Source organism: Culex quinquefasciatus, chromosome 1, assembly GCF_015732765.1.
Source record: "Culex quinquefasciatus strain JHB chromosome 1, VPISU_Cqui_1.0_pri_paternal, whole genome shotgun sequence".
Lineage (NCBI taxonomy): Eukaryota > Metazoa > Arthropoda > Insecta > Diptera > Culicidae > Culex > Culex quinquefasciatus.
The window spans coordinates 77,898,216-77,923,716 of record NC_051861.1 but is presented as its reverse complement, the minus strand read 5'-3'; the positions used below and the strand labels follow the sequence as shown (position 1 = coordinate 77,923,716).

General features: G+C 35.4%; 1 protein-coding gene across 1 annotated transcript in view; it reads left to right on the top strand.

The window, feature by feature from the left end:
* The window catches only part of LOC6042494 (rho GTPase-activating protein 190), a 77,856-nt gene that overhangs the window by 3,574 nt on the left and 48,781 nt on the right, over positions 1–25,501 (top strand). Inside the window, 1 exon segment of the mRNA XM_038249231.1 lies at positions 2,944–3,494. The gene's annotated coding sequence lies outside the window, so the exon portion shown is untranslated.

Here is a 25,501-nt window from a genome sequence, read left to right as displayed (position 1 = left end):
ACAAGGGGATACTGGCCGCCCACTGAAAATTTTGGCTCGAGCCTCGAATCGTTCTTATCGAGTCGAGGCTCGAGCCAAAATTCTTAGTGGGCGGGTCCAAGCTATCCTCAGAGATGGGAAGGATCGTTAGTAAACACCTTTCTAAAGTGCAACAAGAACCCCTACGTCACCTTAGAGGTATAGATGTTTGTAGGGAGGTTTTGGACTCAATGTTAGTAGGAGAGGTAGAACCCTAGGATACACCTCGAAAGGCGTTGCCTGTTGGTTGTAACAGTATTCCAGATTCAGCCTAAGCTCACCAAGTCACCATTACCTAGTGGTTAGCATTTTTGCTTATCAATCCAAAGGACGGGGGTTCGAACCCCACCTCAAGCAACTCTGATTTTTCGTTCATATTTAGCATTTCAAGTCTAGGGGAACATCACCCTTTTTCAGCCTATTTCTATTATCGGCCTATCAGTAATTTGATCATGAATTTCAGCTTTCATAACTGTTCCAAAGTAATGAATAGCTCAAATTGAAGTGAGCAAGTAATTCTCTATTGTTGATACATCGGAAAACGGCAAAGTGATGAGAATTGGTCAACCGGCTTAGAGTGATTAGAATGGGTATATTTCCTCTATGTCCTTAACTTTCTCGATGGAAGCAGATGGGAATCGAACCAAGAACCATTCGCTTACAAAGCGAACACCGTAACCATTCAGCCACAGCTGCTCCCCGTTTGTGTTCAAAATAGTTTAGTATGTAAAATATGTAAAAAAAAATCAGGCCAGAAGTCCAGGAGCAGCGCAAACCCGCACACCAAATTTTTTGCCTTCCTCACCCCAATGAGGAAAGGCTATAAAATCACTCGAAAAATTAACTTCTTTATTCGACCTCGTAAACCCACCTTCACGTATGCCTATCGACTCAGAATCAAATTGTGAAAAAAATGTCTGTGCGTGTGTATGTCTGTAAGTCCGTGCACCGAAAAATATGCACACGATTATCTCCGGACTGGTTGAACCGATTTAGACCGTTTTGGTCTCATTCGATCCGTCTTGGGGTCCCACAAGACCCTAGTGAATATTATGATGTTTAGAAAAGTACTTCAAAAGTTATGCAAAAAAACGATTTTAGCTAAATTTGGAAGATTGTAAAAAGGGTGATTTTTGTAAGAAAACCCGACATGCTATATATTGTTAGAAAGGTATTTCAAAGACCTTTCTAACGCGTACAAATGATTCAAGATCTGACAACCCCATCCAAAGCTATGAGCACTTGAGTGTAATGTAAACACTTTTTTGAGGCTGGATCTCAAATATTTTGATAAAAAATAAGTGTTATTTATGAACTTTTTTGAGGCTGTGTAGTAAATTCACTTTATGAACGTGAGAAAGGCAACAACCACCTAAAGGTGGATTAAGTAATGCTTTTCACTGAAATTTAGTAAAGTTTTACTGAAATTTCATCTACAGAAATTTCAGTAAACGATTCAGTAATTTGTAGTTTTACTGAATTCTGGCATTTGTCACTTTGACAGATAGTTTACTGAAATTTGAGTAAACTGGTTGTCAGAAAAACTGAAGTTTCATCGAAAGAAATGTCTAATTATGTTGCTGAAAATTCAGTAATTTTTTGTGTCAGTTTGACAGATCAATTGCTGAAGATTCTGCAATCGTGGCTGGTATTTCAGTTATCAAAATTTGATTTTGCTTGCCATCAAAAATGTGTCCAGTACTGTTATTTATACATTTATGTCATCAATCCTCCAAACCTTAAAAATACAGGTGGTTAGCATCACAATTTTCTTACCTTTTTTTCTAACGATCACAACACAAAATTTAAAAAAAAGCATAACACATATTTTAAGAGAAGATTTTCTCTCGGCAGCATCCAAACAGTAAGTCAAAAGTGATATTTCAGTTTGACAGATATGCAGTTGCTGATGTTTTTGTTCTTGGCCGAATTTCAGCAAAAGTGATGTTAACTGAATCGCATTCAGTAATTTGTTTTACTGAAATGGCTATCCAAAAATTGCTGTGCATCTCACAACGACCCCACTAATCTGGAAAGTGGGGTAAATCGGGACACATAATTTGAAGGCTAAAATACCTCGAAAATCTTAAAACGGCCTTAATCTTATTGACCTAAAGTGCCAATATTTTGCCCAGATGCTAGTTATATATATATCCAAACAACCCTTGAAAATTCAGATTGCGGGCAGACTTCGTGGACTCGCTCTTATGATTAATTCACTTTGAAGTCAGACTAGAGATTTTTTTTCTCACATATTTTTTCCAGGCTAAGTGTTTTAATCAAAGTTGTAGCAGAGATGTCTTGATGCCCCGAAAAGTGTTTTTCAGAAAAAAAAACAATTTCTTTTGACTTGTCGATTGTTTTTCTGAATTTATCTTTATTTGTATGCTATTGATATTGTTAAAATCAAACAAATTAGTTCATAGCGAACCTTTTAAAAGAAAATTATCAGCCCCCAAAAGCAATCATCATCACCATAACCATCAGAGCCTCTATTTCGATGTCGATGCCTCCGCCTCTCCATATCGATAACAGATAAAAATGGAAAACGGGGTCGTGCAAACACAATGCTATTGCTGCCATTGCTTTGAACTTCTTCAACCCGACGACGGTGACGACTCAGGAGGGACGATGACCTCGGTCTCGCACGTGGACAGTCCGGCCAAAACCCCTTCCCTTCTGGTTCTGAACATGGGTGGAAAATCCAATTAATTGATTTGTGTCAACTTGGACTGTTGGTTCGTTCTAGGATTGTGACACTGACTGTGCGAAGAAGAGCTTTCCAAGTGGATCCAAGTTATGAGTGGTTCTGATTTTGCCATTATTGAGAGGGGGGCACGTGGGGTTGCAAAAAATAATATTACAAGCTAAAGTTTAGCCAACTGTAAGCACAACATGCAGTGATTGAAAGTTTTATCCTCCTAGGGAACAGAAGAAGAAGACGAAGCATAGTGCGTTGCATCACGGGGAAAACCCCGAGGAAAATCCTTCCATTTCAAAGGACACACTCCACCGCAAAGAAGGATCCATCGCGGTAAAGGGAAGTGAGGGTCCAGACGGGGTGAATAGAGAAAACTTTCTCCTCGGTGAAAATCTGTGGCGTGTAAAAGTGAAAAAAGCAAGAAGAAGTAGTGCAAAAAATTGTTACAAGTGTGACAAACGGAGGCAGCAGTGTTGCCAGCCAGCCAGTCGTCCTTCGAGACGAAGAGGGTTTTGGAAAACATCGGGGTTAAAACAACAAAAATAACAACAAGAGCAACAGGGTCCTGGAGAGGGTGGGCTAAAACGGCACTGACAGGCCAGCAGCGCCAGTCAACTCTACCGCACACAAATACACACGCAGAGAAGCCAGCTTTTTGCCCAAAAGAACATAACCTCGACGGCGACCCGTGCCACCCCTTATGGCAAGGGACGACGACGGCTGCCAGTGAATTCGACTGTCGTGCTGTGTGTAGGGGCAACATTTTCAAAAAAGGGTAAGTTTGCTCCCTCTTTATCCTCTTTATTATGGTGGAAAAGCAGTTCTCTGGAGAGAAAGAAAAAAACTTTTGTTTTTGATTTTGTACATTTGACACCGGATAAGACTTACAGTTAAATTGCCCTTAAAGATTACGTTATCAAATCAAGTCGATATTCATGGTCTAAACGTCTAAAAAGCTCATTCTTAAAAACATGACACCGTTCCATTTTATAACAATATGTACCAAGTTCCACTGTTCTGCCTTTCTTATGGAAGAAAGTTTACAAAACCAAAAAAAAAGTTCATCCGTCATTACAAAAAAAAAAGTTGTATATGGGAATCGAACCAGGAAACTTTGACAGGTTAACTTAATGACACTTTGGCTCAACTCTGAGAGCAGATCCAAATTTAGCGGGAAAATATTTATAAAAAAAACAAATGGTTGGACATTACCCGAATAATACATTTTCAAACTAAGATATCTCAAGTTTTATGTAAAATAAAATATATCCCTGGATTTTTTTAAACTCCCCTTCCGAATGCAAAGTTTTCTAATAACAAGATTTTTTTTAGCTTTAATAGTGCTACGAACATCACTTTTACAGGGTGACCACTCAAGTCGGGAGATCGGGAAAAAACGGGAATTCGCCAAAATCCGCTAAAAATCGGGAAAAAGTCGGGAAAAGTCGGGAATCCCAACCATACTTGTTTGAAAATTATTTTCTAACTCTTGAATAATTTTGTAATATTTTTCACAATTATTAAATTAAATTTAATCAATGCTTCTTTAGTGGCTTAATTTAAATTTAAGGTTCCTTTAAATTTCACTTCATTTCAATCTATTTAAGAATTACTTTTTTCTAGAGTTATGTTTTTGAAAGAGTTAAATTTTGCCCCTAATAAACAAACATTTAGCAGAAATATGAATTTGTTCATTTAAATTTCTATCGATATCTCATTTTTTTTAAATTTCCTGTGAACAGCTGTATCTTCCGATTGTAAAGGGAGGTTGGGTTAATGGATCCAGACATGAAAATTAAGTCTTTATTTATCAAACTGGTTCTTTACGGTCATAAAAATCTTCCCGTACAAGATGATCATTTTGTGATGAGTAATGATAATGTGAAACTTAGCCGTTATACTTGGAGTGCCTACATAAAGTCAAAAAATTGAAAAAGTTTGATTTATTAAACACAAGCAAGCTTATTTACATATGCCTCTTGCAAGAGAAGGCAATTATTTTGAAAATAGAACAAAAATATTGTTATGAATCAAAAGATTTTTAATATTATTTGTTTATCAAACAAGTTTGGCAATGGTTTTGTTTTTATATTTTGCCATTGCTGATACTTTTCCCCCTGAACTTGTTTGTTGATTATTATTGATAAAGTTTGATTTTCAGAACTTAATTGTCGAATAAAGTTCAATCGTTTTTCGCTCTGAACGAAAAATGGGAAAATTCTTTCAAAAACATGAAAAAAATATTGAAATTGCACAACATAAGTCCAGAAATTTTGATTTAAAAATAAAATATCAAAAGTTTCCAAATTTTAAAAAGAAACTTGGTAAAAACTATTTTTTACATGAATTCCTAAATATTTTTCTAAAATCTTTGAAAAAAACGGTAATCATGCTTTAAACGTGCTTTGATTTACAATATTTTTTTTTGAATTTGTTGAAAAGTTTACGAAAATTATCAGTGGCGCGGTTTATATTTACTTTTTAATAACAAGTTGTTTGTTTGAAATCATTCTTTACATAAGAAATTCCTATTAGGCCGATGCAAATATTTAAAAAAGTTTTTGTCCCTCGGCCCTGGCCGAGGTCAAGGGGGGGGGCAAAAAAATAAAAAAATATAAAAATTTGAATAACAAGCCATAGTCTTCACATTTAAATGAAAAAAGTGTTTTAAAATACATTTTACACTAGTTCAGTTGTTTTGCAATCTCTAGTTTTCAAAAAATCTAAGATCTGACAAAAACAAAAATTGTATCGAAAAAAAAAGATTTTGCATCGAAAATTTTCAAAAAAATTTAAGATTTTTTAATAAATCCAAACATGCTAAAAATGATTTTAAACGCAGAAGAATGTATTTTAATTTGATTTCAGCTGGTTGCACTTGAATTTTCATTGAAATTTTGAAGTTTATTGTAAAAATATTTTTTTTGCCCCCTGATTTTTCAGGCCAATTTTGAAGGGGAGGGGGGGGGGGGGTGACAAAAACTTTTAAAAATATTTGTACCAGCCTTATTTGAGATTCTACAAAAAAGTCGAGAATTTGAAAATCGGATTTGAGTGGGCACTCTGCTTTTCTCCATAACTCAAGTATAAATTGTTAAGTTAAAAAACTGATTTTTGTAGGTTTGCTCAGATGCTTTCTATATCGAATCACGAAAAAAAATTGTTTGACGTGTTTTAGTATGACCCCTGAACTACACTAAAGTGATTAAGAATTTGTAAATTCAGATGGCGGCCAATATGGCGGGAACGAAATATTTTAAAAAAAATGCATTTTGTGATACAATAAGCAATTACCTATTCAAATTTGACTAAAACGGTCGCGAACTGAGAATTACACGACACATCACCTAATCTCCACAGGATTTTTTTCCTCAAAATTCGAGGGTTGATGATAGACGAGTTCTGCCTTTAATAATGGACAGAGCATCAAACATCGATGTACTGTGAATTTAAAGCGATTTTTTCGACGAAATTTTCGTGATGAAATATTATATTTACGAAAGAAAAACGCCGAAACACAAATTGCGACCTTCTGGAGACTCACTCTAGGGCAGAACTCTTTCGTTCCAGTTCGTTTTGTCCCTTTTCCCGGTTCCGTCCAGTCCGTGGAGTTCGTTTTCAGCGCCGGGATGGGCGGCGCACAGTTCACACGACGAGGACAGTGACGGGCTCCGCTGCCGCCACCGACGACGACGACGACGGCAACGAATGGACGTGGATATGGTTGGCTAATGCCGACACTTTTCCGGGAGCCCGAGGGGGAGGGTGGGATGTGTGCGAAAAATAAAACGGCGTGTGAAGTTTTTGATTTTCAGGGGTCTTTTTCTGTTTTTTTTTTACATATTTTCAAAAAGTTGATTTTATTTAAAAAAAAAACTATTGCCCGATTTTCCGGTGTAGTAGAATGAATTTCAAATTTGTAATAATCTGTCAATGACACGAGACGGCTAAATAAACACGCGCTCCCCGATTTTGATACACTTTGTTTGTTTTCAATTTGTCAACATAAAATTGGTCAAGCGACTCGCCGTGGCCTTTTGCATCCACCCTCGCCACAGTACAACAAACAAACCCAAAAGAGCTGTATTTACACCACAAACACACACTTGCCCTCTCCTCAGTGTGTCACAAAGTGCCCAACGTCAAATCAGGGCCTGCACAGCCTACTGCTGCTGCAATGTTTACAAATCTCACCCCAGGATTTTTGTTTTAGTCCGGTTATTTTTTGTTGCTTGAGAATTTTGTTTTCTATTTTGTGGTGTGTCAAAGCCCAACCCCCAGAAAACGGGCAAAGTTTACATGCAATAAGCTTTTGTCCCGGTGCCAACTTTTGCTGGAGGTTTTATAACTCACGCAGTACACTTATAATAAAAATAACAAATATATACTTATGAAAGGAAATATTTAAGCTTTAATAAATTTTGAAAAATCACAGCAGCATTAAAATTTCAACAAAAAACTGAAGAAAAAATATTTAAAAATAACATTCTAATTCCTTTCCTTTTTACTAACATTCTTAACCAACATTTCCGCACAAAAAAAGAAAACTTCTTTTAGTGCCATTTCCCCCAACTGGCTAGGTCTAGCCAACAAAAAAGTGTGATATTTGTGAGCTGTGAAATAACGAATTTAATTCGTCGCTTCCCGGTGCCATTCATCGTCGCCACGGCGCGGTGGCAGTTCGTAGTAGCTCCATAAGCTGTTTTGTTATGGAGTTTAAATGTTATATCCTGAATAAATTTCAATAATGGCACTCACCCACACACACACTCGGGGTGAAAAGGGCAATTCATTCATTGGGGTTGCTGCATTTGTTGTGGGAGGAAAGGGAAGCAGTGTGGGACTTATGTATTTATGCAAAAGTTTGGGGGTATTTGTTTTGATGCTTTTCAGTTTATGAATTTCGATCTGAATCGATATTAGACTATCAAATTGTGTGAATATTTTGTTGCTGTATGAAAATTTTAGTTCTACTTTTATTAAAGACATGTTGTAACGCAATTGTTTAGTATAATCTAAAACGTATACTAAACCATCATTTTTTGCTTGCTTCATTAAAAATTTAAACTGATAAGTTGGCGTGCATAGGAAGAGATAGTTTGAATCCAATAGAGAATAAATGTCATGGGTGTTATAAACATTTTGTGAATAAATAAGAAAATGTTTACTCTTCACAGCCAAGCGCGTTAAGGCGCTAGTCCTCTCTGTGAGTGCTGGGTTTGAATCCCGTCGGTTGCAACTTTTTTACGAGTAGAAAAACTGGACATGTAGTATGTAACATTTTCTCACAAAGGTAATGAGCATGCTTTTGCATGCGATTTTACCATTGATTTTTTGCTGTATCGGTATTCAAACTAAAAATAACAACTTACAAATTTTTACCACAATAATTTTGAATTCCAACAATTTCAAAGATTTGAAAACTTTTTTTTCAATAATTGAATTAAAAAAAATGGCATTAGAGCAATTCCTTACGAAATCGCCAGAATTCTTGCATTTTTATTTTTTGTATTTTTTATTTGGCCCCCCACCCTACACAGAAAAAAGTGTGAATTTACTCGACACGGAAAAGATTTATCACATGTAAACTCAGTTGATGTAAACTTGAGATTCGATGTAAACGGTTGAATCACAGGTAAAATCATGTTTTTACGTATAATTTGTTGCGAATTTGCAACAAATTGCATTTAAATTTAAATGTTAAATGACGTGCAAAAGTGTTACATCATAAATGATGTAACATTCGGAAATATTTTTTTGTGTGTAGACCAAAGAAGCCATTTTGTGAAATTAATACACACATACAAGGCTCCATACAGTTTCGGCAGCTGTCATTCACAAGTGGTACGTAAATATTTGAAACTCTGTACCATTTTAAGGATTTTTCTGGTGTCTTCGGCAAAGTTGTAGGTATTGATGAGAACTATTCAGAAAAATAGATACGCGGAAGAACTGATTTTGTTGTAAAGTGCACCGTTCTCAATAGAAAGCCGCTTAAAGTTGATTTTTCGTTGGAAAAAATACCGTTTTTCGTTTTTTTTTAATATTGTGTTCATGATTGCCCAATTTATGAAAATATTTTTTTTCCAAATGTTCATAAAATTTCCAATAAAATTGTCTAAAAGTCATTGAAGATCTGGTTGCTGAAATAAAGCGAATGAAGAAAAAGAAACAATAAAATTGAACTCTCATTTAACGTGAAGACTTCCATCATTGCCATGATTTTTCGTTCACAATCAATATTTTGACAAAATTCCTTCTAAAAGTTGTTTAGAATAGTGCCCTACCAAGGGGTTGGAAACTCTTAGAGCTATAATTATTATGTCAACCAGTATATCAAAATATATGTTAGTATACTTATTATTTCCTTTACATATCGCCAGTATACTTACCCTACACATGCTGATTCCTTTTGGTAACGATTATCACATTCCTTGCAAAGTTATGGAAATCGTCATTAATCAATGATTGCCAACTAGGACCTCAATGATTGTACCACAAAATTATATAAATTTTGAAACACATTTGATTTAGACCAAAAATTCTTTCAGTGACTTCAAGAAGGCAACAAGCGGCACATGCTGATTCATTTTGGTGCAGAAATTCGTTAAATTGAATTCAATACAGAGAATTTTAGAGTGATGATCAATTTTCTTCGAAAATGATCAACGGCTTCACCTTTTAATCATTCCCACATTTCCAATGCCAATATCTCAACAAATTTTTCATGTTGAAAAATGCAACATTTGTAAAATTTTAAGATCACTTCGAAAAAAAATACTTTGAAAATTTTGTAATCAAGACTAACATTTCAAAAGGATATTTCAATATTACGACTTGATTCCAAAACTTTACTTATTTTTTTATTTATTTTTTTATTGCTGTCCAGACTTAATTATCCGAAGGCCTTGGCAAAATTTCACTCCGGATAGAGGAATCACAAAAAAAAAATGTTATATTATTTTTGATTGTCGAGCTTACGTTTGACCCACAAACTACTCTATAATGATTCACAATTTTCAAAACCAAGATGGTGGCCAAAATGGCGGTGATGAAAAGTTTAAAAATGCATTTTGTATTTTAATAGGCAATTAAAAATTTAAATTTGACTAAAAAGGGGTCGTAGAACTCGAAACCTTCAGATAATCGAACTTCAAATAACCGAAACTTTGAATAATCGAGTCTGAAATGTATTTTGCGGCAAAAAAATCCGAGCCCCTTTTTATTTGAATAGTACCATTTTTGTGTAAACAGCTTCCAACATTGTAGGGGAAAGTGGGGCAAGTGTAACAAGCGCGTTATAACTCATCAAAAACGTTAAAAAATCTGTCGGATTTTTTTAATAATCATCTTATTCCAGGTGTTGACTCAGACTTTGATAGAACAAGTTTTTGAAAAATACTGTTTTTAATGTAAAAAAATTAATTTTAAAATTTTTGATTTTCCGTACGTTCTACTCATCTAGTGGGGCAAGACGAACAACCCGTTGGGGCAAAAGGAACAATGCATGAAACAACATTTTAATTTGCTAAGAATTGAACTGTTATCACTTAGATACATCAGATCAGAATGTATTTGAAACGTTTCTTTCATTTTTAGATTAAACAATAATATTTCATTATAAATTTGTTCTTTTTTACGAAAAAAAAATTACTTGGATGATAAATGGTAAATTTTCATAATAGCACTATTTTTTGTATGGACAATTTTTTATCAACTGTTTATCAGTTTTTAAGTACTTTTATGTATTTATTTCCCAATTAATATGTTGTTACAGCATTTTTTCCATACTAAAAATCCATCTGGTACACTTGCCCCACCTGAACAAGCTCTCAACAAAATAACCAAAAGTTAAAATCTTACTTTATAATAGGTGCAAGCCACTGATTGGGACACTATTGATCAAGGAAAAATATCATTTGGTAAAATAAGCCTTAAACAAACCCTAAGCCTTATTTTGTACTTTCCAAAAATTATAAGAAAACTAAGGTTTTGAGAAAACTTCATTCAATCTTATGCCCCGTGGCGTTTACGTCGTTTTGGCGGTTATGTGGTAGTAGAATCAGCTAATTGCATTACTAGCAACAATTCCTTATACTGGAAATAATCAAAAGTGTAAAAACTACGGCCGTACGAGCGATTGTTCCTCTTGCCCCATATGGTCGTCTTGCCCCACCTTCCCCTATTAGTGAACTAATGACACAAAGATTTATTCGAAAGCACCGGAATTATAAAATTTTACAAGCAAGTATTTAAAAACTAACATCATTTGAATTCCCACTCCCAAATTCCAACACAACTAGGGGAAATATACATATCTTCGTCATATGGAGAGTTTGATGCTCGATTAAAGCTCCAAAAATACTATTAAGCTATAAACTTACCAGCAACAGCACCGCCTCGAGTAAGCACGCAAATGTATGCCACTTACTGGCCAAAAAGATCAAATTTATTGCACTTTTGATCATAATTTTCATTTTGCGAGACCATTTCCCATCATTTTGTCGGCACACATATCGACACACAAGATGAGAGCTTAACTGATTAACGAAAATCGCCATCAATATCTTTTCACTTGCGCTAACGTTTTCAAAGCCGGCAACATGTTCTTTTGAACATTAGTTAGTCACAAACTTGAAAAATTATCCCGAAACATATAAATAATAAGCACGCGCCATCAAAGAACAAACGTGCCAAGTCTTTTGACGTTTGACTTTTGACGACCCATTCCAATCGAAGGCTGAAGAAAACCGAACGAGAAGCGAAGGTAAATACAGAACAAAGGCTGGCCACTAACACCACCAGCAGCGCCTGTTGGAGTGAGCCAGTGATGCCAGGGTACTTTCTCTATAAATGCTACTTTCGTGAGTGTTCGCTTGAAATTTCATCACAATTGGCAGCACTAAGTAAACCCAAAAGAGCGCTGGAAGTAAAAAAACTAAGCTGAAAATAGAAAAATGGGCGTGGCCCAATGCATTCGCGACTGATTAGAATACATTTTGGAAATATTTTTTTTCAAATGCTTGTAAAAGGAATAGAATAACTTTTAGTAAAAGTGAAAAACAGAAAAACAAAAAGTTGCTCTACTCGTTGGTGTACTTGGTTTTAGTAAATTTCAAGGAACACTCCAGATTATCCAGCATCATTCTAACACGACCGCTTATTAGGCATAAAATGGGTATATTCCCCCTATTCGTCAAATTTAAATTCCATCTCCAATTTTAGCAACCAAAACATGCACCTGTTTTTCCCGGTCTGTCACAGATCCGGTGGCACGACATGACAGCCAGCTACTGCCTGTGTGTCTGGTACAAGATTGAAACTTGAGACTTCAAGTCACGTGGCACTTGTTGTTGCTATTGCTGCTGCTGCTGGTTAGTTTGGCAGAATGTGTGTGCGATGTATAGTAGGGATAGGAATAATGATGCCATCTTGACTGATGTTGGCTGATGCTACTAACTTATTCACCGAAAAAGTTAACCAAGTTTAGCATCAACAGTGCACGTTACCGTGCTGAGTACTTTTCAGTGTCTCACTAAGATGGTTAAAGTTAGAAAGTTTGAAATATTTAAAATATCCTCTATTTTTGATAAAAAAAAACGTCGGCATCGTTGCATTTTTGCCTCGTGTAGCTGCAAATTATGGGGTTTGTTGTGTAGGTGGTTGACCGTCCCTCTCGCTGTGAGGACGGTTGAGTGGGATGCTTCAATTTCGAAGCGAAAAATCCTCTCTGGAACGTACTGAAATGATTATCTCGGTGTAAAGAGAAAGATGAAAACAATTTTGTACCGTATTTAAATGAAATTGCTACCGTAAAAGGCTGGGAAAAAAATATCGAAAATCAACTCAAACCTGAAAGAGTAACGGAATAAAATGATGCTCCCTAACAAACTGTCATAACATTTATGACATCTCTTTCGCATTCTGACAGTATTGTGTCCGATTCCAGCACATCTCGTTTAACACCCTTACCAAAAATCATGATTTTTTGAGTTCCAAATCCCACTTTCCATACGATTTTTTGAGTTCAGGTATTACAACCATAAAAATGGTTATATGGGTTGAACTGAAATAATCGTACGAAAAGTGGGATTTGGAACTCAAAAAGTCATGATTTTTGGTAAGGGTGTACACAGCAGTCCCAAAATGACCTTGGTTCATCCGGATGATGGTGCTGACCAGTCGGGTTGAATATGGAGGGATTTGTGGGTGTGGGTGTGCCGGTATGCAATTAGTTGCAAAGTTAGTTGACGCGTGATGAACGCTATTGTCCACAGCCGGGCAGGCAAATATTTGCACTGGTGGCAGACCAGCAGCAAATGAAAGGGGTTTAAGGTTTGCAGTGGACGCTAGAAGCTGCGTGAATTTGTAGTGCAATTGGTCAAAATGTCAAAGTGTGACAACATAGTAGTGACATGTGCTGTGGAGACGGATTGTCGGAACTTATGTTTCGGAATGTGGGTTATTTGGGTAACTGAACAACATTCATGTGCACTAGATTTTTAATTTAGGGGAACTATACCCTTTCTCAGCATATTTCTATTATCGGCCTATCAGCACTTTGATCATAAATTACAGCTTAAATATGATGTTTTTGACTGTTCGAAAGTAATAAATAGCTCAAATAAAAGTGAGCAAGCAACTCGTCATTGTTGATACATCTAAAAATGTTGAATCAATAGCGGAAAACGGTAAATGTGATGAGAATTGGTCGCACGGCTAAAAATGATTAAAATGGGTATATTTCTCCTAATTCGTTTTTTTCAAACGATTTTGGATTTATGTAACTTGATTAAAATCATGATATATAATGGCAATAATCATGTCTTAAATTCAGCATTTTCAGTTTTTCATAACCAATCTTTTAAAAAAAGTTCTAAAGATAGGTCAATTGATCCTCGAGTCATACTTGCATAACTCATTGAGCATGATATACAGATTTGGAATGTAAGGCAAGATGTCGAAAGATATGAATATATTTTAACATAATTTCTAAATAACTTAATCATGTTTTAATAACTTTTTTGTCAGTTCAAAACGAGCTCAACCAACTTACACGAAATTAAAAAAAGTTACCCCGTTCCCTCTTCGGTTTGCGTGAAACTTTGTCTTAAAAGGTAGAAAAAAAATCCCTGATCACGAATCCGAGCTCCATTTTTCGATTTGTTGTGACGGAGGAGCGGTGCGTCCCCTTCCATTTTCGAACATTCGAAAAAAGACGTGATATAATAATTTTTTGCCTGAAATGGTGATGGTTTGGAAATTTGGTGTCAAAGAGACTTTTATGTGAAATTGGTCACCCGATTTGGTGGCGTACTTAGAATCCCAAAAAACGCATTGTTTCTGAAAAAAATACAAAAAAAAATTCTGCAATTTTTCGATTCCTAACTGTAAAATAATGGAACATGACATTTTATGGGAAATTTAATGTACTTTTCGAATCTGCAATAACCCAGAAGGGTAATTTTTCATTTAAAACAAAACAAATCATTTTTTAATTTCCTGTTTTTTGTAACTTTGGAGGGTTATTTTTAAGAGTGTGACAATATTATACAGACAAAGCAGACAATTACAAAAAAAAATCTATTTTACGAAAAAAAAGTTTTGAAATGTTGGTCGTCGTTGATCATGACTGTTCAAGGTCACCCGCGACAGACATGAACGACGAAACTAAGAGAAACAAAAAAGTACAGTCATGCCTCGATCTAGCACCTCAAATGGGGGATGCAGGACCGAGGCGTGCATAACTGAAGCACAGAGCTTATGGGATTTTGGCTATATGGGAGACTTTTGCTATAATCGAATGAAAAATCATGAAAACTTCAATAAATTATAGTGTTTTGGAATCGAGATCATGGCAACTATCCATTGTAGTTATAGTTACATGAAATTCTTCACAAAAATACGATTTTTTTCTGTGTTTTGAAAATGCCATTTTTTACTCTAAAAAATCCTCAAAATATTTGTTACTGTAATATGGGTATAAAATGATCGTGTTTTTGTCATACATTTACAGACATTTGAATGTCATACAATTTGTTTTAAAATATTGAGAACTACGTATTTTCGAAACAATACTCAAAATTTCAGTTTTAGCAATATTGGTATCAAACGATTTGGATTTTTTCATACATTTCGAATGTAACGTCATGATTTGAAATCCGGACACTCAGTAGCATATTATTTTTGCCATAACAATTTTTTTTTGAAATACTCAAAATTTTCACAATACAACTTATTTTTGAAAAAAAATACTCTAAGTTTCAGTTTTCACAATATGGATATCATAGGATCGGAATTTTTGATACATTTCGAGCAAATTTTTTTGAAAATACTCAAAATTTTCACAAAACCACGTATTTGCAAAAATAAAACACCCCAAATTTCAGTTGTGTAACAAATGATCGAAATTTTGTCAAACATTTCGAATGCAATAAATTTTGAATCTTTGAAATTTTGAATATTTTTTACAAAAACATAGTTTTGTGAAAATTTTGAGCATTAAAAAAAATGTTATAGGTTTCGAAATTTATTAAAATATCTCGATCATTTGATACCCACATTGTAAAAAACTGAAATTTTGATCATTTTTGTGAAAAATTTGAGTATGTTTTAAAAAAATTGTAACAACTTTCGAAATATATGAAAAAATCCCGATCGTTTGATATCCATACTATAAAAAAACTGAAATTTTGAGTTTTTTTCGAAAAAAAAAATAGTTTTGTGAAAATATTGAGTATTTTCAAAAAAATAATGCTATATTCGAAATGTATGAAAAAATCCCAATCATTTGATACCCATATTGAAACAAACTAAAACTTCAAGTATTTTTGCAAAAATACGTACACCCAACTGGCAGTCGCATGATTGTGATGCATGGCGGCATGAAAGTATATCAGAATCTGCATGAAATCTGTCCTCATACATTTTTTGAGATATAGGAGTATGACATTTTTGCCCGTTACCGACAATTATCGACATTACCGACGGCTTTTTGGTTGTATTTCACAAAAAAAACCCCTTTACAGAACGAGGATTGAACCACCAACTTCTTGGTTATTGATCCGACACGCTACCACCGCGCTATGGACGCTTGATGAAAAGTGAGTGAAAGAGCACCAACATATGCTTCTCTTTGGAGTGTTGCTCGGGGACGGGCCAGCATTACATGTGTTGGTGAGAACTGCAGATCGCTGAAATTTTTACACGCGGGCAAAAATGATCTACGGGCTTGCTGCAAAAAATGTTATAAAATATGACATTTTCTGCAGCAAATCCAATGTTGCAGATTTTGAGATATATTTTTCCTTTGGGTGTAGTTTTGTAATTTTTTTGAATTGTCAAAAAATGTTGTTATTACATCCGAAATGTATAAAAATTTCCAATCATTTAATACTCACATTGCGAAAAAAAATCTGTATTTTTTTAAATACGTAGTTTTCTAAAAAAAATGAATATTTTCAAAAAATTGTGTTATAACTTTCTAAATGTATGAAAAAATACCAATCGTTTGATATTCATATTAAAAAAAACTAAAAAATTTAGTATTTTTTTCAAAAATACGTAGCTTTATAAAAAAAATAGTATTTTCAATAACAAATTTTAACATCCGAAATGTACAACAAATCCTAATCATTTGATACCCATTTCCACCTAAACCAGACTCTTAGCACCAAAACAGCCGTCCATTGCACGGGAATTGTTGATTGTCCACTTTTTTAAGAATATAAGGGAAAGTATCCACCTCAAGAAAGTGTCAAGTATGTTTCACTTCAAGGATAGTTTTTGTAAATGTGAATGGTCTAAGGAGCCACCCTAGGCAAGTTGTAACGACTGTTTGAGTCTGCGTACCCTAGTAATATTTTTAAACTTACAGCTTTTATCATGGTTCTTAAAACCCACATTCACCCTAAACAAGCTTTAAAAAAACGAAGTTGACTTTATAGCTGTCGGCCACCATTGGAAGTACCAACCACTAGTGGCGGGGAATAGGCTTTTAAGGCCTACTTAAAACCTAAAATGTTAACTGTTAACGCACATAAGAGCGTCTGTTGCTTGGTTCGTGGCATAATCGGATCTGGACAGAACTGAAACTCGCGGGTTAGCTAGTGCACAGTAATTTGTAATCAAAACTGTATTGCTCTTGGTTTCTGTCGGTTTATTGAACTGTACTGGACGGTAATTAGACAAGAAAACTGTAACTTTCTACATTTTGAGCTGTATTTCAGAACAGGACGGTTCTGTTCTGTCTGATCTGTTCTGTACTGTGTCTCGCGGAGCAATGGCCACTTCTAGAGAAGATTCTTGTGACCAAAGCTGGTAGTTCTAGCGGGAAATTCTATAACAATGCCAAGAACTCATTTGGAGATGCTTAGAATTATTCTGTAGTACTAGATCTAACTAACTGAACTGATACAAATCTACAATCTGAACCTTTTGCATGCGCTACCTTTTTTTTAAACTTCTAATAAAGGCAAATCGTTTCTGAAAAAAACTTAAACTCTTGAATTTACGATTTTTAAATATTTAAAAGTTCTTGTTTCCAGAATAACATCGTTTTACGAGCCAACTTTTATTTTTCACACCCAAAAAACATCCCTTTCGTCAAATTTCCATCCAAATCTTGAAACCAACAGCAACTGGTACACCACCTCTTCGGTTGCTTTTGCACGTGGATTGTTTTGCGCTTCTAGCTACAACACGTGGGCTAGCAGCAGCAACGGGGGTGATGATGATGGCGTATGGAAATAAAAACTGGCTTCTATGGAAACTTTTTCCCGACAAGGGAACTCAAATCGAGCCCCCCTTGTGTGTCGCCATTTTCCGCCTCTTTGCGCAATGTTTGGTTTCGCATCGTTTCATGTACGAACAGTGAGAACCGGGACAGTTTCCAAAATTCAAAATTGGCAAAATTATCTCCATTGAAATGGCCATTTTGATACGCCATTGGCAAATGTTTCGTCAGCTATCGACAAACGGCAACTCTGAGCGCAAGGTCTTCCTACGATAAAGAGAGAGAGAGATTCCTAGACCGGTCACAGGCTCCTAACGGCTGGTTCTTCTCATTTTCACCGGCGGCCAACCGTGTGTCTCTGCGGGTTGTCTTTTACCGCAGGCCTCATCACTTATTTATGGACTATAATAACCGTCAAGGATAATAGCCCCTTTTAGTCCTGGGTATCGAGCGAACGGAACAAAACAGTGGCCGAGCACGGAGGCATGTTTTGGCACTCGGTGCTTTTGTGGGTTTTCCCTAAAAATTCCTTATTTTTTTCTGTCGAAGGTTCGAGTGTTCTTTTGTTATTGGTTTAATTCTGTTAAGAGAAAAGTCAACCATTTCTTGTTTTTTTTTTTTTTAATAAAATGAACGTTCATGGAAAATTCCGGAATTTCGGTAAATAATAACTTCTTTTTGGAAAAAAATGTTCCACAGTTTGAATAAATTCGAAAATTCTTCTTTAATATTCTTTTAAAGCGAAAGTGATTAAAATCTAAATTCGATTTATATTAATTGATAAAAATAACGGCCAAAAACTGATACAGTTTCTTTGGTCCATAAGCTTAGGGAGGGGGTGGGGGTTCTCGTGCTAAGATCCAGCTCAAATTTGGAGTTTTGTCTAGGGATGTGCCAATCTTTGAATTCAGAGAGTATCATGGGGGAGTAACCGGAATTGAAACACTCTATTAACAGCATACCCATTTTATATGACGATACTGCTCATGTGCATTGAGACTTCCCGAGCAGACGGAAATAACTTAGGAAAGTCAGTTTCTGATATTGTGAGAAGATCGAAATATCGTTATTGGGATGATCGGATTAGTTGTTAAAATAACAAAAATCAATAACAAAGATTTGTTCGAAGAATAACTTAAACTGTTATTATGTTGTTATTGCAATAAAAAAAAACCAATAACACAGATGGAATCATAAAGGAATTACAAGATTTGTTATTTTGTGCGGAGTGGTGGAGCAGCATAATAACAAATCTTGTTATTGAACTGGTATGTCTCCATAACAAAAAAAAGTTATTGTTTTTGTTTACAGTATGGACCATAAAAAAATGCGACATGTGCATTTTTTCACAGAAAAAGTGGTGCCATTCTTAAATTTATTTAACAATCTGATTTTTTATGTATTATGGGGTTATTTTAGTATGTTTTGAAGATATCGTCATGATAGTTTTTTGCAGTTCACCAAAACTGTGTACAGGCGGTCTACAATTATAAATGTATTTTTGGAACAATATTTACCCTAATTAAATAATGTATATTTCAAAAACGAAACAGTTTAAAATATCCAACAATGTGCCGAAAGCATCGTTAGAAGTCCCTCTTAAATACGCCCAATCAACGAAGTTTTTTAAATTTGTTAAAATTGGTAATTTGTGTGAAAAATGCCATTTTGGTTATTATTTTGTGTGATTCTGTCAAATTAAATCAATAACTTAAAACCGATTTCGATGGCTCAAAAGCGTGCCCAGCGGCTCTATATTGTTAAAAGTCACATCAGAGCATCTGTTAGTATCAATTACCATCATTAGAAGCATTTGTTTTTTTCGTTGAAACATTGCAGGCTCCAAAAAATCCCAAAAATTGATGCATTTTCAGAATCGGGATATTTTTGAAAAGTTCACTATTTTACTATAACTGGTAAATAAGATGCGTAAAATTCGGTGGAACTAACTCTTACAACTTTATAAAACAGTAACCTTGAAGGCTGTATACTTTTCAGTCCATAAAAATACCAAATAGGGCTATCCAGATCGACCAACATGAAAAAAGTATGTTTTTCTTTATATGGCCTGGGCGTAGAGCAAATTATAAATTAAAAATTATAAATTTAAATGAGCTGTAACTTATTTTATGCTAAGGGAATGGTTTTAAAGGCATTGATTGTTTGTTTAGAACCTATTTAGCATGTAAACATGCTTCATACATCATAAATAGTAAAAATAGTCCCGATTTTCACCTAATAACAATGTCGCATTTTTTAATGGGCCATACTGTATTTGCAATTTACAAATAAACCTGCAGTTGCCATAACTCCTCTGTACTAGTCAGGGCTGCAGAATCGGGTACCTTCAAGCGACTTTGAAGACAACTCCGACTCTGGATGCAGGATATGACGTCAACGCATATTTCAGCTCTCCAAAAATATCCGACTTCACAGATTCCGACTCCAAGTAAAAGTTGCTGAAAATTAGCTGAATCCGATGTCGTCTCCGAGGTCTCACTCCAGCTCGAACTTCAACGTCAGCTCCGACATCCTGGCTCTGTGAAAATAATAACAGTTTTTCTCAATAAATAAATCATTTCCCCTAGGGGAATATAACAAAATTTAAAAAAAAACAGCTTTCAAAGGTTAATTTTATCGGATTAATTTTAGCTTAAGGACCCCATTTTATGGTCAAATAAATTACCCCGATGAAATTGGTCAAAATTATTCCATAGTCCTGGAAAATTTTAGTGAAGTCCCTTAGGGGGTGTATCAAATAATAATAAAAAAACAACTTTCAACTTTATAGAATGATTTTAGCTTAAGGACCCCATTTCATGGCCAAAATAATGGCCCCGACGATGTTGGTCAAAATGAACCCACAGATCATAACATATTTAACAAAAGAAAAAATAATAACAGATTGTGTTATGGACACTTAAAAACTTTTCTATTTGTGCGATTTATGGTAATTTTATTTATAAGTCAGAATTCCAAACAAATAACAAATCTTGTTATTAGAAGAGTTTTTTAAATGTTTAACATTTCCTCTTATTAGCGTGTTATTAAATATTTTCAATATAATATCACGTCAATACCAAATCTTGTTACTTTATCAGAAACTGTAATTATTTTTTCTTCGTGAAGTTGAAATTCAGGATAAAATAATAACACTATTTGTTATTTTAACAGGATTTGGTTTTGAAATATTATAAATTTTGTTATTACCGTCTGCCCGGGTTGTATGAAACAACTAAATGAAATTAGGTTAGAAACAAAACAAACAGTTTTTTTTATTTTATATTTAGGCTACCAAAACTCAGTACAAATTTTAAGAACCAGTGCAATAGTTTTTACTTCCATCGATTTCTTCCCGCACTTGGACGTTTTGCACGGCTGATAAAAGTGATGACGATGGCAACGCAGTTTAGCAGCAGCAGCTGTGGCGGTGAAGGATCACATACTTCATAAGGGAGCGAGCTTTTACAGATCCTAAACTGAGCCAGAGAAGAAGAGGAGGGATTGGGAGGGAAAAAAGTGCAAGCCACAGAAAAGCTTTCACGTGAATGAGATGTGGATCTGCTCAAGAGAGAAAAAGCGATATGCTCGCGTAAAGTGCCCATTCACATCTCCGTTTGCCATCCGCCGTCATTGACATCATAGCGATGCGCGATGGGGAAAAACCAAAATGGAATGTGTAACGGGCACCGACCGAGAGGATATTCGTGGGAAATGGGAACGTCAAAGATGAAGTATTTTGGGAAGGACATTCGGCGGTTTGCGTGCTTGAGAGATGGTTATTTAAGAATTTGTTTCGTTTTGGAACTTTGTTTTAAAACCGAAATTCAATATTGAACTAGAGCGTAAAATAAGTTCTGGGTACCCAAATTAATATTATTGATATCAGATATTGATAATGTATGCCGTCTGTTTGTTGTTCGCAACTTTTCAAAGTAATTTTTAAATTGAAAAATCCTCATGCTGTCGAAGGCACCTAGATTTTAATGTCACCTCAATTTACGGTTTTAGTAGAAGGAACTGCGAAGTTTGTAGGGTACTGAAAGGCTATTGCAACCGCCAATCAAATTGTGAAATTCTCAGATTCTCAAATTTTCAAATTTTCAGATTTTAATTTTTTTTAAATTCTTAAATTCTCAAATTTTAAAATTGTCAAATTGTCAAATTGTTAAATTGTCAACTTGTCAACTTGTCAAATTGTCAACTTGTCAAATTGTCAAATTGTCAAATTGTCAAATTGTCAAATTGTCAAATTGTCCAATTGTCCAATTGTCCAATTGTCCAATTGTCCAATTGTCCAATTGTCCAATTGTCCAATTGTCCAATTGTCCAATTGTCCAATTGTCCAATTGTCCAATTGTCCAATTGTCCAATTGTCCAATTGTCCAATTGTCCAATTGTCCAATTGTCCAATTGTCCAATTGTCCAATTGTCCAATTGTCCAATTGTCCAATTGTCCAATTGTCCAATTGTCCAATTGTCCATTTGTCCATTTGTCAAATTGTCAAATTGTCAAATTGTCAAATTGTCAAATTGTCAAATTGTCAAATTGTCAAATTGTCAAATTGTCAAATTGTCAAATTGTCAAATTGTCAAATTGTCCAATTGTCCAATTGTCAAATTGTCAAATTGTCAAATTGTCAAATTGTCAAATTGTCAAATTGTCAAATTGTCAAATTGTCAAATTGTCAAATTGTCAAATTGTCAAATTGTCAAATTGTCAAATTGTCAAATTATCAAATTGTCAAATTATCAAATTGTCAAATTGTCAAATTGTCCAATTGTCCAATTGTCCAATTGTCAAATTGTCAAATTGTCAAATTGTCAAATTGTCAAATTGTCAAATTGTCAAATTGTCAAAGTTTCAAAAAAATTCAAGTCTAAATGTTTCATTTACAATTAAACAATTTAACAATTTAACAATAAAACAATTAAACAATAAGATAATTGCAGTAAATTCTTCAATGTTTCCATTTGTTTGAGTCATGTCAGTCTTGCACCACACTTCTAAGTGAATTTGTGCTGATCGGTGATACAAATTAAGCACGCAAACTTGTGCACCGCACTGACGTGTGAGATACAACTGCCCCTCGTGTGTTTACGTTCTTGGTCAATGAATTCGAAATATTTCGACACACTCCTGTGATGGTATGCGTGAATTTTAGAGACAGTTCAAATCGGGAGGGATTTCCGCGCGATTTCAGCGTTGTCCCAGACAAATCAAATTGGGAGGGCCTCTCTAACGAATTTCTTGTTTGCGTGTAGGATTCCTACTTTAATGTTGACCTTAACCACAACATATTTTTCCATGATTTTCGTCTGAGAATCCTAGATTTTAAATTGCTAAGTTAAAAAAAACTGATTTTTAAAAGTTTGCTCAGATGCTTTCTTTAAATTTGTTCGTAGTAGGTAAAGATTGTGAGATAAAATTTTGGTAACTTTGACAAAGTTGCTTGGATTGGCAACCCCAGCAACTTCCCAAAAATATTCCTGAAAAGGTAGATTTTCAAAATCACTCATCTGCAACAACTCTTCTGAAGACACCAAAGCTCCAAAACTTCACCATTTTTCGGAAAATCCATCTGGACCACTGCGCACTGTTCTAGCTAACAAGGTAGAATATATCGTACTGTTCAAAGTCAAATCTGTAAATTATGATGAAAGTAAACTTCTGGACATCCTGTTTTGCTCGTTGAAAATATTTTTCGAAAAAAAACCACAATATCGAAAATTGTTAAGTTTGACAAACTGGCATTCCGAAGGTTGTGAGGGATTAAATAGAACTTGTAAGGCCAAAATTTTCGATTCAACCTAACCTTTTTAAGGCCTCAACTTCATACTACTGATTTAAGTAACTTATTAAATATAGAACGGTAAATGTTAATAATTAAAAAGAAAAAGAGTTTTGAATATGCAAACAACAGTTTTTTATGAACTTCTTAGAATGTTACCTCAGTGTCACCCTTCTCACGATTTAGCACAGGTTGATTTTGTGATAGCAGCAATTGTCTGCCTGTGTGGATCAATCGGACCGCGCACTGGACTCACAATCCAGAGGTCACCGGTTCGAATCCCGAGGCGGACGCAAAAATGCTAAGTGTAAATATAGGTATTCGGTGCCCTCTCCCCGTGCCCATACCTTCACACTTAGCAGACCCGGGAGGCGGAGTCTTGTCGCAAAAAGAACGATACACGCCTGTGGATCCGTTGACGAAACCGCAAGGTTTAAGAGGGCCACACATTATAAGGTGTTACGTCGATTCCGTTCCGCAATAGGACACACCTGCTGCGGCTGGCCATCATCAGAATCTTTTCCGCAATTTTCTTCTTTCAACATCTTGTTCAAAAAATCGAAAAACGTAGCACCAGAGACAACCACGCGACGACGTGCCCCGCTGTATAATGAAAATATTAGTATTCCACGGTGAACGCGACCTTCCAGAGTTTGCCACGTGGTGAAGAAAAAAAGCGATTAATAAATATTGCGAATCTTGCGGATCAAAATGGATTGTAACACCTCGGTCGTTGATGGGAATGCTAATTAGGGTTCGTTTCGGAATTAAAAATCAAGCCCCTTTCAATTCACATTCTGCAAATCTCCCCTACTAGAAACAATCAAACAAAGATCCCCACTTGAAAAGAAAGCTTTGTGGATTTAACCTGGATAAAGCTGTTTGATCCTGGCAAATATTCCGAAAGCACCACACCACACATACTAAATCCCAGCTCGACAGCCCAAAGTGACTCTCTCACTCTGCACTTTATAGTGGACCTGACCTTCTTGATCCCATTTAGCTATTTTTAACTCCCCACAAAAGACTAATTTTCACTCCCGCAAAAGCCCCCGTAAATGCCCATCAAGAGTGTGCGGATTCATTCAGAAAGATTGGCCCCTTTTCACTCGTTTTCTTTAAACGTGTGCCAACAACTTTCCCCTCCTGGTCATGTCACATCACCCACACCGAGAGCTGTGTGGAACTATTTTCATCCCCTAACCTTTTCTTTTATTCTAACCCTTGGCGAATATCTTTTTCATTAATTTAGATGAATTTGGAAAAAAATCTAACGGTCAAAACGATAGTATAATAACATTTAAAAACAAAAAATAAAGTGAAAATAAAAGCATAAAGAAAGCTAAATATGATTAGTTCATAATAAAAAAATTACAGGGTTGAATTGGGTCCTAAAATGAAGCTTAGATTGCTGATATTATTGTTTACAGCGATAAAACTTATTTTTCTGAGTACAATGACCCTTTGTACGACCACAAAGAGTTTAAAATGGATTTTTAAATCAATTTTGAAAAATTAATCTCGCGGTCCTTCTTGACAGAAAAGCTCCTACTTGACAGCTCGTTCCAAGGGGACCATAGTTAATCCATCGAAAAAATGTTGTCTTGTCAAAAAAAATTTTTGCATTAAAATGAAAAAAAGTGATCAGAAATGGTTTTTAATCGTGTTTTTTAACGTTGTACATAAAAATTGACATAGGGCTTTAGTACCCAATTGTACAAATTCACCCCCCTTTCATGTCTTCGTTCTGGCACCCTTCAACGTGGTTTCGATGTTGGCAGCACTGCTGGCTGCAAACTTTGCCACAAACACAAACAGAAACAAACACACACACACACACCTTCAGGGTCATTGTTTTAGCTTCGAGGCATCACCTCGTCCCAAATCGGGCTAACCTTCATTTGTGGGTGATGTCAAGAATGAATAGAAAAAGACAACGCTCCGGTGATGCTGGAGAAAAGTCAACAGATCTCGTACGAGAAGGGTGAGGATAGAGGGTTGAGGGTTATCTAGAACGACGATGTGAGGGACCGACCATAGAAGAGGGGGTTTCGAATTTCGAGTCGAGTCCCAGGGTACCTGTTGAAATTTATATCTGCTTTTAATAAGTCAGATTAGGGACGGGAGGAGTGGGACGGTGGGGGTTTATTGCACATCTGTTATCATTGCGAAATGGTAGCGAATCGTTAAAACGAACCATTTGTTGAAGGGGAATTATTTTTTTATTGTTTCATTATGGTTAGAAACAGTTAAAAA